Genomic DNA, 13545 nt, shown 5'->3' on the forward strand with positions numbered 1-13545 from the left:
GACTTAAAAAATTGTAATGTCTCTTCCAATCTGAAAGCAAAAGTATCCATTGTTATACCCCAAAGGGGGCACCCAGATTTGAACTGGGGACCTCTTGATCTGCAGTCAAATGCTCTACCACTGAGCTATACCCCCATAGTTGCACAGCTTTGCAGGAAACCCAAACAACACTCGGAAACATCTAGTTGGCTTTACAATTTGTGATGGTGAATTCAATTCTGAAAGTATCAAAACTATCAATATATATATTTCTCAGGGAACACACATAATTGAAAGGGAGACTTTTTCTTTAGCAGTAAAATGCTCTACCACTCAGCTTTACCACCCCAGCAAATTAAAGAAACCTGCCACCCACACAACAACATGCTTTGTGTATTTGACTTGAAAGTTTGCCATTGGCTGTTCAAATTTCAAAGTTTCAAACTTGACAACAATATGTGTCATGCATTTGACTTAAAAAATTGTAATGTCTCTTCCAATCTGAAAGCAAAAGTATCCATTGTTATACCCCACAGGGGGCACCCAGATTTGAACTGGGGACCTCTTGATCTGCAGTCAAATGCTCTACCACTGAGCTATACCACCACAGTTGCACAGCTTTGCAGGAAACCCAAACAACACTCGGAAACATCTAGTTGGCTTTACAATTTGTGATGGTGAATTCAATTCTGAAAGTATCAAAACTATCAATATATATATTTCTCAGGGAACACACATAATTGAAAGGGAGACTTTTTCTTTAGCAGTAAAATGCTCTACCACTCAGCTTTACCACCCCAGCAAATTAAAGAAACCTGCCACCCACACAACAACATGCTTGGTGTATTTGACTTGAAAGTTTGCCATTGGCTGTTCAAATTTCAAAGTTTCAAACTTGGCCTTCATTGGCCTTAAGCTTCATGTAGTTGATTGGAAAGTTCAAACCTTACTTTAAATATGTATTTCACTGGGCAATTCATCAGTGAGTTAAACCTCTATAACAGTAAAAAGAGGCAGACTGACCACACACCTCAACAAAATATGTAGGCTTCATGTACTTGCCTTGAGATTTTATGACATTGTGTAGAAATCTGAAACTCTTAAACCTGGCCTTAAATGTTTTGTTCAGAGGGAACTCACATTTGAATTGGGGACCTCTTGATCTGCAGATAAAGACTTTATCACTGAGCTGTTCCAACCAGCCTGTAAAAAATGTCAGAAAGCTCAGACAACAATATGTGTCATGCATTTGACTTAAAAAATTGTAATGTCTCTTCCAATCTGAAAGCAAAAGTATCCATTTTTATACCCCACAGGGGGCACCCAGATTTGAACTGGGGACCTCTTGATCTGCAGTCAAATGCTCTACCACTGAGCTATACCCCCACAGTTGCACAGCTTTGCAGGAAACCCAAACAACACTCGGAAACATCTAGTTGGCTTTACAATTTGTGATGGTGAATTCAATTCTGAAAGTATCAAAACTATCAATATATATATTTCTCAGGGAACACACATAATTGAAAGGGAGACTTTTTCTTTAGCAGTAAAATGCTCTACCACTCAGCTTTACCACCCCAGCAAATTAAAGAAACCTGCCACCCACACAACAACATGCTTGGTGTATTTGACTTGAAAGTTTGCCATTGGCTGTTCAAATTTCAAAGTTTCAAACTTGGCCTTCATTGGCCTTAAGCTTCATGTAGTTGATTGGAAAGTTCAAACCTTACTTTAAATATGTATTTCACTGGGCAATTCATCAGTGAGTTAAACCTCTATAACAGTAAAAAGAGGCAGACTGACCACACACCTCAACAAAATATGTAGGCTTCATGTACTTGCCTTGAGATTTTATGACATTGTGTAGAAATCTGAAACTCTTAAACCTGGCCTTAAATGTTTTGTTCAGAGGGAACTCACATTTGAATTGGGGACCTCTTGATCTGCAGATAAAGACTTTATCACTGAGCTGTTCCAACCAGCCTGTAAAAAATGTCAGAAAGCTCAGACAACAATATGTGTCATGCATTTGACTTAAAAAATTGTAATGTCTCTTCCAATCTGAAAGCAAAAGTATCCATTTTTATACCCCACAGGGGGCACCCAGATTTGAACTGGGGACCTCTTGATCTGCAGTCAAATGCTCTACCACTGAGCTAGACCCCCACAGTTGCACAGCTTTGCAGGTAACCCGAACAACACTCGGAAACATCTAGTTGGCTTTACAATTTGTGACGGTGAATTCAATTCTGAAAGCATCAAAACTATCAATATATATATTTCTCAGGGAACACACATAATTGAAAGGGAGACTTTTTCTTTAGCAGTAAAATGCTCTACCACTCAGCTTTACCACCCCAGCAAATTAAAGAAACCTGCCACCCACACAACAACATGCTTTGTGTATTTGACTTGAAAGTTTGCCATTGGCTGTTCAAATTTCAAAGTTTCAAACTTGACAACAATATGTGTCATGCATTTGACTTAAAAAATTGTAATGTCTCTTCCAATCTGAAAGCAAAAGTATCCATTGTTATACCCCACAGGGGGCACCCAGATTTGAACTGGGGACCTCTTGATCTGCAGTCAAATGCTCTACCACTGAGCTATACCACCACAGTTGCACAGCTTTGCAGGAAACCCAAACAACACTCGGAAACATCTAGTTGGCTTTACAATTTGTGATGGTGAATTCAATTCTGAAAGTATCAAAACTATCAATATATATATTTCTCAGGGAACACACATAATTGAAAGGGAGACTTTTTCTTTAGCAGTAAAATGCTCTACCACTCAGCTTTACCACCCCAGCAAATTAAAGAAACCTGCCACCCACACAACAACATGCTTGGTGTATTTGACTTGAAAGTTTGCCATTGGCTGTTCAAATTTCAAAGTTTCAAACTTGGCCTTCATTGGCCTTAAGCTTCATGTAGTTGATTGGAAAGTTCAAACCTTACTTTAAATATGTATTTCACTGGGCAATTCATCAGTGAGTTAAACCTCTATAACAGTAAAAAGAGGCAGACTGACCACACACCTCAACAAAATATGTAGGCTTCATGTACTTGCCTTGAGATTTTATGACATTGTGTAGAAATCTGAAACTCTTAAACCTGGCCTTAAATGTTTTGTTCAGAGGGAACTCACATTTGAATTGGGGACCTCTTGATCTGCAGATAAAGACTTTATCACTGAGCTGTTCCAACCAGCCTGTAAAAAATGTCAGAAAGCTCAGACAACAATATGTGTCATGCATTTGACTTAAAAAATTGTAATGTCTCTTCCAATCTGAAAGCAAAAGTATCCATTTTTATACCCCACAGGGGGCACCCAGATTTGAACTGGGGACCTCTTGATCTGCAGTCAAATGCTCTACCACTGAGCTAGACCCCCACAGTTGCACAGCTTTGCAGGTAACCCGAACAACACTCGGAAACATCTAGTTGGCTTTACAATTTGTGACGGTGAATTCAATTCTGAAAGCATCAAAACTATCAATATATATATTTCTCAGGGAACACACATAATTGAAAGGGAGACTTTTTCTTTAGCAGTAAAATGCTCTACCACTCAGCTTTACCACCCCAGCAAATTAAAGAAACCTGCCACCCACACAACAACATGCTTGGTGTATTTGACTTGAAAGTTTGCCATTGGCTGTTCAAATTTCAAAGTTTCAAACTTGACAACAATATGTGTCATGCATTTGACTTAAAAAATTGTAATGTCTCTTCTAATCTGAAAGCAAAAGTATCCATTTTTTACCACACAGGGGGCACCCAGATTTGAACTGGGGACCGCTTGATCTGCAGTCAAATGCTCTACCACTGAGCTAGACCCCCACAGTTGCACAGCTTTGCAGGTAACCCGAACAACACTCGGAAACATCTAGTTGGCTTTACAATTTGTGACGGTGAATTCAATTCTGAAAGCATCAAAACTATCAATATATATATTTCTCAGGGAACACACATAATTGAAAGGGAGACTTTTTCTTTAGCAGTAAAATGCTCTACCACTCAGCTTTACCACCCCAGCAAATTAAAGAAACCTGCCACCCACACAACAACATGCTTGGTGTATTTGACTTGAAAGTTTGCCATTGGCTGTTCAAATTTCAAAGTTTCAAACTTGACAACAATATGTGTCATGCATTTGACTTAAAAAATTGTAATGTCTCTTCTAATCTGAAAGCAAAAGTATCCATTTTTTACCACACAGGGGGCACCCAGATTTGAACTGGGGACCTTTTGATCTGCAGTCAAATGCTCTACCACTGAGCTAGACCCCCACAGTTGCACAGCTTTGCAGGAAACCCAAACAACACTCGGAAACATCTAGTTGGCTTTACAATTTGTGATGGTGAATTCAATTCTGAAAGTATCAAAACTATCAATATATATATTTCTCAGGGAACACACATAATTGAAAGGGAGACTTTTTCTTTAGCAGTAAAATGCTCTACCACTCAGCTTTACCACCCCAGCAAATTAAAGAAACCTGCCACCCACACAACAACATGCTTGGTGTATTTGACTTGAAAGTTTGCCATTGGCTGTTCAAATTTCAAAGTTTCAAACTTGACAACAATATGTGTCATGCATTTGACTTAAAAAATTGTAATGTCTCTTCCAATCTGAAAGCAAAAGTATCCATTTTTATACCACACAGGGGGCACCCAGATTTGAACTGGGGACCTCTTGATCTGCAGTCAAATGCTCTACCACTGAGTTATACCCCAACAGTTGCACAGCTTTGCAGGAAACCCAAACAACACTCGGAAACATCTAGTTGGCTTTACAATTTGTGATGGTGAATTCAATTCTGAAAGTATCAAAACTATCAATATATATATTTCTCAGGGAACACACATAATTGAAAGGGAGACTTTTTCTTTAGCAGTAAAATGCTCTACCACTCAGCTTTACCACCCCAGCAAATTAAAGAAACCTGCCACCCACACAACAACATGCTTGGTGTATTTGACTTGAAAGTTTGCCATTGGCTGTTCAAATTTCAAAGTTTCAAACTTGGCCTTCATTGGCCTTAAGCTTCATGTAGTTGATTGGAAAGTTCAAACCTTACTTTAAATATGTATTTCACTGGGCAATTCATCAGTGAGTCAAACCTCTATAACAGTAAAAAGAGGCAGACTGACCACACACCTCAACAAAATATGTAGGCTTCATGTACTTGCCTTGAGATTTTATGACATTGTGTAGAAATCTGAAACTCTTAAACCTGGCCTTAAATGTTTTGTTCAGGGGGAACTCATATTTGAATTGGGGACCTCTTGATCTGCAGATAAAGACTTTATCACTGAGCTGTTCCAACCAGCCTGTAAAAAATATCTGAAAGCTCAGACAACAATATGTGTCATGCATTTGACTTAAAAAATTGTAATGTCTCTTCCAATCTGAATGCAAAAGTATCCATTTTTATACCCCACAGGGGGCACCCAGATTTGAACTGGGGACCTCTTGATCTGCAGTCAAATGCTCTACCACTGAGCTAGACCCCAACAGTTGCACAGATTTGCAGGTAACCCGAACAACACTCGGAAACATCTAGTTGGCTTTACAATTTGTGATGGTGAATTCAATTCTGAAAGTATCAAAACTATCAATATATATATTTCTCAGGGAACACACATAATTGAAAGGGAGACTTTTTCTTTAGCAGTAAAATGCTCTACCACTCAGCTTTACCACCCCAGCAAATTAAAGAAACCTGCCACCCACACAACAACATGCTTGGTGTATATGACTTAAAAGTTTGCCATTGTCTGTTCAAATTTCAAAGTTTCAAACTTGGCCTTCATTGGCCTTAAGCTTCATGTAGTTGATTGGAAAGTTCAAACCTTACTTTAAATATGTATTTCACTGGGCAATTCATCAGTGAGTTAAACCTCTATAACAGTAAAAAGAGGCAGACTGACCACACACCTCAACAAAATATGTAGGCTTCATGTACTTGCCTTGAGATTTTATGACATTGTGTAGAAATCTGAAACTCTTAAACCTGGCCTTAAATGTTTTGTTCAGGGGGAACTCACATTTGAATTGGGGACCTCTTGATCTGCAGATAAAGACTTTATCACTGAGCTGTTCCAACCAGCCTGTAAAAAATGTCAGAAAGCTCAGACAACAATATGTGTCATGCATTTGACTTAAAAAATTGTAATGTCTCTTCCAATCTGAAAGCAAAAGTATCCATTTTTATACCCCACAGGGGGCACCCAGATTTGAACTGGGGAACTCTTGATCTGCAGTCAAATGCTCTACCACTGAGCTAGACCCCCACAGTTGCACAGATTTGCTGGTAACCCGAACAACACTCGGAAACATCTAGTTGGCTTTCCAACCAGCCTGTAAAAAATGTCAGAAAGCTCAGACAACAATATGTGTCATGCATTTGACTTAAAAAATTGTAATGTCTCTTCCAATCTGAAAGCAAAAGTATCCATTTTTATACCCCACAGGGGGCACCCAGATTTGAACTGGGGACCTCTTGATCTGCAGTCAAATGCTCTACCACTGAGCTAGACCCCAACAGTTGCACAGATTTGCAGGTAACCCGAACAACACTCGGAAACATCTAGTTGGCTTTGCAATTTGTGATGGTGAATTCAATTCTGAAAGTATCAAAACTATCAATATATATATTTCTCAGGGAACACACATAATTGAAAGGGAGACTTTTTCTTTAGCAGTAAAATGCTCTACCACTCAGCTTTACCACCCCAGCAAATTAAAGAAACCTGCCACCCACACAACAACATGCTTGGTGTATTTGACTTGAAAGTTTGCCATTGGCTGTTCAAATTTCAAAGTTTCAAACTTGGCCTTCATTGGCCTTAAGCTTCATGTAGTTGATTGGAAAGTTCAAACCTTACTTTAAATATGTATTTCACTGGGCAATTCATCAGTGAGTTAAACCTCTATAACAGTAAAAAGAGGCAGACTGACCACACACCTCAACAAAATATGTAGGCTTCATGTACTTGCCTTGAGATTTTATGACATTGTGTAGAAATCTGAAACTCTTAAACCTGGCCTTAAATGTTTTGTTCAGGGGGAACTCACATTTGAATTGGGGACCTCTTGATCTGCAGATAAAGACTTTATCACTGAGCTGTTCCAACCAGCCTGTAAAAAATGTCAGAAAGCTCAGACAACAATATGTGTCATGCATTTGACTTAAAAAATTGTAATGTCTCTTCCAATCTGAAAGCAAAAGTATCCATTTTTATACACACAGGGGGCACCCAGATTTGAACTGGGGACCTCTTGATCTGCAGTCAAATGCTCTACCACTGAGCTATACCCCCACAGTTGCACAGCTTTGCAGGAAACCCAAACAACACTCGGAAACATCTAGTTGGCTTTACAATTTGTGATGGTGAATTCAATTCTGAAAGTATCAAAACTATCAATATATATATTTCTCAGGGAACACACATAATTGAAAGGGAGACTTTTTCTTTAGCAGTAAAATGCTCTACCACTCAGCTTTACCACCCCAGCAAATTAAAGAAACCTGCCACCCACACAACAACATGCTTGGTGTATTTGACTTGAAAGTTTGCCATTGGCTGTTCAAATTTCAAAGTTTCAAACTTGACAACAATATGTGTCATGCATTTGACTTAAAAAATTGTAATGTCTCTTCCAATCTGAAAACAAAAGTATCCATTTTTATACCACACAGTGGGCACCCAGATTTGAACTGGGGACCTCTTGATCTGCAGTCAAATGCTCTACCACTGAGCTATACCCCCACAGTTGCACCGCTTTGCAGGAAACCCAAACAACACTCGGAAACATCTAGTTGGCTTTACAATTTGTGATGGTGAATTCAATTCTGAAAGTATCAAAACTATCAATATATATATTTCTCAGGGAACACACATAATTGAAAGGGAGACTTTTTCTTTAGCAGTAAAATGCTCTACCACTCAGCTTTACCACCCCAGCAAATTAAAGAAACCTGCCACCCACACAACAACATGCTTGGTGTATTTGACTTGAAAGTTTGCCATTGGCTGTTCAAATTTCAAAGTTTCAAACTTGACAACAATATGTGTCATGCATTTGACTTAAAAAATTGTAATGTCTCTTCCAATCTGAAAGCAAAAGTATCCAATTTTATACCACAAAGGGGGCACCCAGATTTGAACTGGGGACCTCTTGATCTGCAGTCAAATGCTCTACCACTGAGCTGTACCCCCACAGTTGCACAGCTTTGCAGGAAACCCAAACAACACTCGGAAACATCTAGTTGGCTTTACAATTTGTGATGGTGAATTCAATTCTGAAAGTATCAAAACTATCAATATATATATTTCTCAGGGAACACACATAATTGAAAGGGAGACTTTTTCTTTAGCAGTAAAATGCTCTACCACTCAGCTTTACCACCCCAGCAAATTAAAGAAACCTGCCACCCACACAACAACATGCTTGGTGTATTTGACTTGAAAGTTTGCCATTGGCTGTTCAAATTTCAAAGTTTCAAACTTGACAACAATATGTGTCATGCATTTGACTTAAAAAATTGTAATGTCTCTTCCAATCTGAAAGCAAAAGTATCCATTTTTATACCCCACAGGGGGCACCCAGATTTGAACTGGTTACCTCTTGATCTGCAGTCAAATGCTCTACCACTGAGCTATACCCCCACAGTTGCGCAGCTTTGCAGGAAACCCAAACAACACTCGGAAACATCTAGTTGGCTTTACAATTTGTGATGGTGAATTCAATTCTGAAAGTATCAAAACTATCAATATATATATTTCTCAGGGAACACACATAATTGAAAGGGAGACTTTTTCTTTAGCAGTAAAATGCTCTACCACTCAGCTTTACCACCCCAGCAAATTAAAGAAACCTGCCACCCACACAACAACATGCTTGGTGTATTTGACTTGAAAGTTTGCCATTGTCTGTTCAAATTTCAAAGTTTCAAACTTGGCCTTCATTGGCCTTAAGCTTCATGTAGTTGATTGGAAAGTTCAAACCTTACTTTAAATATGTATTTCACTGGGCAATTCATCAGTGAGTCAAACCTCAATAACAGTAAAAATAGGCAGACTGACCACACACCTCAACAAAATATGTAGGCTTCATGTACTTGCCTTGAGATTTTATGACATTGTGTAGAAATCTGAAACTCTTAAACCTGGCCTTAAATGTTTTGTTCAGGGGGAACTCACATTTGAATTGGGGACCTCTTGATCTGCAGATAAAGACTTTATCACTGAGCTGTTCCAACCAGCCTGTAAAAAATGTCAGAAAGCTCAGACAACAATATGTGTCATGCATTTGACTTAAAAAATTGTAATGTCTCTTCCAATCTGAAAGCAAAAGTATCCATTTTTATACCCCACAGGGGGCACCCAGATTTGAACTGGGGACCTCTTGATCTGCAGTCAAATGCTCTACCACTGAGCTAGACCCCAACAGTTGCACAGATTTGCAGGTAACCCGAACAACACTCGGAAACATCTAGTTGGCTTTGCAATTTGTGATGGTGAATTCAATTCTGAAAGTATCAAAACTATCAATATATATATTTCTCAGGGAACACACATAATTGAAAGGGAGACTTTTTCTTTAGCAGTAAAATGCTCTACCACTCAGCTTTACCACCCCAGCAAATTAAAGAAACCTGCCACCCACACAACAACATGCTTGGTGTATTTGACTTGAAAGTTTGCCATTGTCTGTTCAAATTTCAAAGTTTCAAACTTGGCCTTCATTGGCCTTAAGCTTCATGTAGTTGATTGGAAAGTTCAAATCTTACTTTAAATATGTATTTCACTGGGCAATTCATCAGTGAGTTAAACCTCTATAACAGTAAAAAGAGGCAGACTGACCACACACCTCAACAAAATATGTAGGCTTCATGTACTTGCCTTGAGATTTTATGACATTGTGTAGAAATCTGAAACTCTTAAACCTGGCCTTAAATGTTTTGTTCAGGGGGAACTCACATTTGAATTGGGGACCTCTTGATCTGCAGATAAAGACATTATCACTGAGCTGTTCCAACCAGCCTGTAAAAAATGTCAGAAAGCTCAGACAACAATATGTGTCATGCATTTGACTTAAAAAATTGTAATGTCTCTTCCAATCTGAAAGCAAAAGTATCCATTTTTATACACACAGGGGGCACCCAGATTTGAACTGGGGACCTCTTGATCTGCAGTCAAATGTTCTACCACTGAGCTATACTCCCACAGTTGCACAGCTTTGCAGGAAACCCAAACAACACTCGGAAACATCTAGTTGGCTTTACAATTTGTGATGGTGAATTCAATTCTGAAAGTATCAAAACTATCAATATATATATTTCTCAGGGAACACACATAATTGAAAGGGAGACTTTTTCTTTAGCAGTAAAATGCTCTACCACTCAGCTTTACCACCCCAGCAAATTAAAGAAACCTGCCACCCACACAACAACATGCTTGGTGTATTTGACTTGAAAGTTTGCCATTGGCTGTTCAAATTTCAAAGTTTCAAACTTGACAACAATATGTGTCATGCATTTGACTTAAAAAATTGTAATGTCTCTTCCAATCTGAAAGCAAAAGTATCCATTTTTATACCACACAGGGGGCACCCAGATTTGAACTGGGGACCTCTTGATCTGCAGTCAAATGCTCTACCACTGAGCTATACCCCCACAGTTGCACAGCTTTGCAGGAAACCCAAACAACACTCGGAAACATCTAGTTGGCTTTACAATTTGTGATGGTGAATTCAATTCTGAAAGTATCAAAACTATCAATATATATATTTCTCAGGGAACACACATAATTGAAAGGGAGACTTTTTCTTTAGCAGTAAAATGCTCTACCACTCAGCTTTACCACCCCAGCAAATTAAAGAAACCTGCCACCCACACAACAACATGCTTGGTGTATTTGACTTGAAAGTTTGCCATTGGCTGTTCAAATTTCAAAGTTTCAAACTTGACAACAATATGTGTCATGCATTTGACTTAAAAAATTGTAATGTCTCTTCCAATCTGAAAGCAAAAGTATCCAATTTTATACCACAAAGGGGGCACCCAGATTTGAACTGGGGACCTCTTGATCTGCAGTCAAATGCTCTACCACTGAGCTATACCCCCACAGTTGCACAGCTTTGCAGGAAACCCAAACAACACTCGGAAACATCTAGTTGGCTTTACAATTTGTGATGGTGAATTCAATTCTGAAAGTATCAAAACTATCAATATATATATTTCTCAGGGAACACACATAATTGAAAGGGAGACTTTTTCTTTAGCAGTAAAATGCTCTACCACTCAGCTTTACCACCCCAGCAAATTAAAGAAACCTGCCACCCACACAACAACATGCTTGGTGTATTTGACTTGAAAGTTTGCCATTGGCTGTTCAAATTTCAAAGTTTCAAACTTGACAACAATATGTGTCATGCATTTGACTTAAAAAATTGTAATGTCTCTTCCAATCTGAAAGCAAAAGTATCCATTTTTATACCCCACAGGGGGCACCCAGATTTGAACTGGTTACCTCTTGATCTGCAGTCAAATGCTCTACCACTGAGCTATACCCCCACAGTTGCACAGCTTTGCAGGAAACCCAAACAACACTCGGAAACATCTAGTTGGCTTTACAATTTGTGATGGTGAATTCAATTCTGAAAGTATCAAAACTATCAATATATATATTTCTCAGGGAACACACATAATTGAAAGGGAGACTTTTTCTTTAGCAGTAAAATGCTCTACCACTCAGCTTTACCACCCCAGCAAATTAAAGAAACCTGCCACCCACACAACAACATGCTTGGTGTATTTGACTTGAAAGTTTGCCATTGTCTGTTCAAATTTCAAAGTTTCAAACTTGGCCTTCATTGGCCTTAAGCTTCATGTAGTTGATTGGAAAGTTCAAACCTTACTTTAAATATGTATTTCACTGGGCAATTCATCAGTGAGTCAAACCTCAATAACAGTAAAAATAGGCAGACTGACCACACACCTCAACAAAATATGTAGGCTTCATGTACTTGCCTTGAGATTTTATGACATTGTGTAGAAATCTGAAACTCTTAAACCTGGCCTTAAATGTTTTGTTCAGGGGGAACTCACATTTGAATTGGGGACCTCTTGATCTGCAGATAAAGACTTTATCACTGAGCTGTTCCAACCAGCCTGTAAAAAATGTCAGAAAGCTCAGACAACAATATGTGTCATGCATTTGACTTAAAAAATTGTAATGTCTCTTCCAATCTGAAAGCAAAAGTATCCATTTTTATACCCCACAGGGGGCACCCAGATTTGAACTGGGGACCTCTTGATCTGCAGTCAAATGCTCTACCACTGAGCTAGACCCCAACAGTTGCACAGATTTGCAGGTAACCCGAACAACACTCGGAAACATCTAGTTGGCTTTGCAATTTGTGATGGTGAATTCAATTCTGAAAGTATCAAAACTATCAATATATATATTTCTCAGGGAACACACATAATTGAAAGGGAGACTTTTTCTTTAGCAGTAAAATGCTCTACCACTCAGCTTTACCACCCCAGCAAATTAAAGAAACCTGCCACCCACACAACAACATGCTTGGTGTATTTGACTTGAAAGTTTGCCATTGTCTGTTCAAATTTCAAAGTTTCAAACTTGGCCTTCATTGGCCTTAAGCTTCATGTAGTTGATTGGAAAGTTCAAACCTTACTTTAAATATGTATTTCACTGGGCAATTCATCAGTGAGTTAAACCTCTATAACAGTAAAAAGAGGCAGACTGACCACACACCTCAACAAAATATGTAGGCTTCATGTACTTGCCTTGAGATTTTATGACATTGTGTAGAAATCTGAAACTCTTAAACCTGGCCTTAAATGTTTTGTTCAGGGGGAACTCACATTTGAATTGGGGACCTCTTGATCTGCAGATAAAGACATTATCACTGAGCTGTTCCAACCAGCCTGTAAAAAATGTCAGAAAGCTCAGACAACAATATGTGTCATGCATTTGACTTAAAAAATTGTAATGTCTCTTCCAATCTGAAAGCAAAAGTATCCATTTTTATACACACAGAGGGCACCCAGATTTGAACTGGGGACCTCTTGATCTGCAGTCAAATGTTCTACCACTGAGCTATACCCCCACAGTTGCACAGCTTTGCAGGAAACCCAAACAACACTCGGAAACATCTAGTTGGCTTTACAATTTGTGATGGTGAATTCAATTCTGAAAGTATCAAAACTATCAATATATATATTTCTCAGGGAACACACATAATTGAAAGGGAGACTTTTTCTTTAGCAGTAAAATGCTCTACCACTCAGCTTTACCACCCCAGCAAATTAAAGAAACCTGCCACCCACACAACAACATGCTTGGTGTATTTGACTTGAAAGTTTGCCATTGGCTGTTCAAATTTCAAAGTTTCAAACTTGACAACAATATGTGTCATGCATTTGACTTAAAAAATTGTAATGTCTCTTCCAATCTGAAAGCAAAAGTATCCATTTTTATACCACACAGGGGGCACCCAGATTTGAACTGGTGACCTCTTGATC

The 13545-nt window shown here is 38.7% G+C and overlaps 7 non-coding genes across 7 annotated transcripts; all 7 read right to left on the bottom strand.

Moving 5' to 3' along the window:
* Positions 1-63: 63 nt before the first annotated feature.
* On the bottom strand, positions 64-135 carry trnac-gca (transfer RNA cysteine (anticodon GCA)). The gene has a single exon. It is a non-coding gene; the product is annotated as a tRNA-Cys (tRNA).
* A 1158-nt stretch (positions 136-1293) lies between these two features.
* trnac-gca (transfer RNA cysteine (anticodon GCA)) lies at positions 1294-1365 on the bottom strand. The gene has a single exon. It is a non-coding gene; the product is annotated as a tRNA-Cys (tRNA).
* A 2836-nt stretch (positions 1366-4201) lies between these two features.
* On the bottom strand, positions 4202-4273 carry trnac-gca (transfer RNA cysteine (anticodon GCA)). Its single transcript has one exon. It is a non-coding gene; the product is annotated as a tRNA-Cys (tRNA).
* A 2967-nt stretch (positions 4274-7240) lies between these two features.
* On the bottom strand, positions 7241-7312 carry trnac-gca (transfer RNA cysteine (anticodon GCA)). Its single transcript has one exon. It is a non-coding gene; the product is annotated as a tRNA-Cys (tRNA).
* Positions 7313-7690: 378 nt separating this feature from the next.
* trnac-gca (transfer RNA cysteine (anticodon GCA)) lies at positions 7691-7762 on the bottom strand. The gene has a single exon. It is a non-coding gene; the product is annotated as a tRNA-Cys (tRNA).
* A 2837-nt stretch (positions 7763-10599) lies between these two features.
* trnac-gca (transfer RNA cysteine (anticodon GCA)) lies at positions 10600-10671 on the bottom strand. The gene has a single exon. It is a non-coding gene; the product is annotated as a tRNA-Cys (tRNA).
* A 378-nt stretch (positions 10672-11049) lies between these two features.
* Positions 11050-11121, bottom strand: trnac-gca (transfer RNA cysteine (anticodon GCA)). The gene has a single exon. It is a non-coding gene; the product is annotated as a tRNA-Cys (tRNA).
* Between the last annotated feature and the right edge of the window lie 2424 nt (positions 11122-13545).

The sequence above is a fragment of the Salminus brasiliensis genome, chromosome 3 (assembly GCF_030463535.1).
Source record: "Salminus brasiliensis chromosome 3, fSalBra1.hap2, whole genome shotgun sequence".
In the NCBI taxonomy this organism is placed as follows: domain Eukaryota; kingdom Metazoa; phylum Chordata; class Actinopteri; order Characiformes; family Bryconidae; genus Salminus; species Salminus brasiliensis.